We start from the raw sequence: 3175 nt of genomic DNA, 5'->3' as shown, positions 1-3175 counted from the left end.
TAGTTTTATATATGACAGATATTCTGTAAATTTCCACTTCTTCCCTGAGTCACTAGTGCCATGTGAATAAATTCAGAAATGCAAAACTTAATTTGTTACAAGTGACCAAGTCAAGTTTATCCAAGTGAAAATGCTTTCCACCTGCATATTTAGCCAAATTCAGAAAATTAAATAAAAGCTGATTTTGGACAGTAAAAAACTCTGGGTGAATGTGGTTATTAAAAACAAACTTGCTTATGAAAACACAAATATTTCAGCTATACCTAACTTTTTCCATTATTATAGCATGATGTTGGTCGTAATTTCACCATGATTTAAAAGTAAAGTCAATTTGGATGGGCCAAATCTCTATCATTCTCAGACTGCTGTTGGGGGGCCACAAAAACTCAGTCAAAGGGCCACAAATGGCCCCCAGGCCACATTTTGGACACCCCTGATCTAAACACCAAACCTGTGGGCTGGGTGAAGAGCAAAGAGATAACCTAGGGCTCTACTTGAAGCATGGAAATTGTGCCAAGAGGTCAAAGGTCCCTCTATGGACTCCTTGCATCTCCCTGCTGGAGGGCAAAAAGCTACTTGCTAATGATGACTAGCATTGGTTTTAGCCCTTAAGTTGTCAATATAACGTGCTAAATCTTAAATGTATGCCTGATATACAAAATAAAAAGGGATGCAGTGCTTTGCTACTGATTGTCCACACTACCACAACGAGATAAGGTCAGGAGAAAGTTTTAATTATGAACAAAAATAGTGAGTGAGATGGAAGTAGTTATGCTAGCTTGACTATGACAACCTAACATGTAGACGCTCTGTGGAATTCTGTGTTTCGGTTCAGTTAAAAAAATAAGGCAACCTGAATACCAACTCTGACAGATCACCAGTAGAGCAGGTGTTTAAATTAGCTAATTAACTACAGCTGCGTTAGCTCAGCTAAAAGCAGCGCTAGCTAAACTACCACAGCGATCACTTATTTAAAATCGCAGACTAATCGTCAAGCCTTAAAACAAAACACTGTAACAAACTGAATGTTCAGTTATTTTTGTGGGAAATGTCTGAGTGTTTTTTGGTGTTGAATCCTGAAACATTTTGTGACATTGTTGTCAGTTGCTATGGCAACAAGTCTGCGCCGTTATCATAGCCAGCAAAGAGAGCGAGAAAAAAGTGGTTTTGAGTTGTTCTTCAACAGTTTTTCTGCGCCATTTTTCCCCTCTGCTGTGACGCACAGCACCAAATTAATAATATCTACATCTCCAGGTTTCATTTATGGATTGTCCTTCAGCATTGTGCGCATGTGCGACTTTTCCAGATGTAAACAACAACATGAAGGGGGTTCATATGCATTTTTCAACCTAATGTTAGAGCACTCTTGCGCTGGCTATTGGCACCAATCAGGTGCAGAAATCTTTTGCAGAGATAGCTGCATTCTTCTGAAAGATTGCAGAATTTCCTTGGTTTCATTTTTGGATAGGGGCCAGCACCCTCATCTACCGCTGACTGATTGGAGGGGTAAACAGTCCACCAATTAGTCGTGTCTGTCCTCTGACATCCATTAACCCCCGGCACTCCGCACTAATGAGTGTCGTGTAATAATTCCCGTCAGAGGAAAGCAAGGTGTGCTTATTAGGGTGAGGACGAGAACAAGGCTGTCCTAATTGGATGAAGAATCAAGGTCTGCAAAGGTTTTATTCAGTGCCAAAATAAACAACTCATTTCCGCGTGTGCATCTGAAGCATTTTGTGCATAATTACAGCTGAAGCAAATTAAGACCTTTTCTTTTTTTGTATCGTCGTTCTCTGCAGCAGAATGCCTCTTGTTGTAATTACCTCTTTGGAAATTAAAACGATCAATGGGTCTTGCATCTCGAATCTATTTTCAGTCTGCGTTCCTGACCAAAGCGCATGCAGTCATATTCCCGCCGGTAAATGCTACTAATCATCAACAGCTTGCACACGCAGTACCTGTATGTGTGCAAAGGCCGTATGTGAGCGGCGGAGCCCTCTGGGGAAACGCACACAAAGACTTTCATTTTAGGAGGCGAGCTAATTAAAGCTGGAGAGCAGATGGTGCCGACTTGGTCCGGACATAATGAGACGGTGAGTGGCGGGACGAACCGGACATGGCAGGACAGCTGCGATGGGGTTCGCCAGGTGACCGGGATTCAGCCGCTTCCCTGGAGGGAAGCTAAATCCTGCCAGGAAAGGTTTTCAAAACTCTGAGAAAACTTCTGTGGTCTGGCTTTTTGGTCACAGCTAAATGTTTCAGATTAATAACGACATGAATTAATACTAAATGCAGTTTTTGAATAATATTTGTGTTTATCCAAGTTAATCTGCCTCTGAGTGAAAAACTGTTTCAATTCAGACAAACTCAAAATACAGAAAGGAGATTGTTAATGCAATTTTCCAGGTTTCTAGGGTTTGTAGAAAACAACATGGCCGACAGCATTGCGGACACGCCCAACACATGAAGTTGTTTTCAGTTTACTGGGAAAACATCAACATCAGTCTTACTTTCACCTAAAGCTCTCCTTTAGGGTTGTTTTTGCACCTGAAAGTCCAGTAGACTCGGTTCAAAATTGAACCGGCTGCTGTGGTTCTCTTTCTCACGAGTCAAACTAAACCATGTGAAAACCTGTTCCCCTCCTCGTCTGTGGGGGCGCTGCACCAAAACCACTGAAGGTAGAGACACAAAAACCTCTGAAGAAGACACTGAGCGCAATTTCCTTCTTCATGAAATTCAAACAGAAATAGACTGGCTTCAGATTTTTGCGGTTGTATGATTTCTCTTTTGCTTTTGGTAGAAGACCTTCCTCCTTTTAGCGCCAAACTGGCACTTTTGTTTTGGTTGCATTTACCCAGAAGGCCCTGCGTTGTAGTCCGCTTCCTGATTTGGGAGCAGTTTCCGGTCGTTTGGTGTTCACATTTGCGTTCAAACCAGTTCACTTTAACTGAACTGAGACGGAGGTTTGTAGGCGGACCAGAGTTTGACTTTTCTGGTTCGAATTAAAATTTGATCGCACATGCACACCTCCCCCCCAAAAAACAGGCTTTCTAGACTGTATTGTTATACTCAGAGGTACTATATAGAAAAGTATGCATTTGTTTTCTGTCGATTTACTGATTTACTGCCCCCTTGTGGCCGGACTGGAGTTCGGTTTTGTTTCAGTTAAAAGTCA

This window comes from Poecilia formosa, unplaced genomic scaffold, assembly GCF_000485575.1.
Source record: "Poecilia formosa unplaced genomic scaffold, Poecilia_formosa-5.1.2 Scaffold741, whole genome shotgun sequence".
Lineage (NCBI taxonomy): Eukaryota > Metazoa > Chordata > Actinopteri > Cyprinodontiformes > Poeciliidae > Poecilia > Poecilia formosa.
This window is presented reverse-complemented; position numbering follows the sequence as displayed.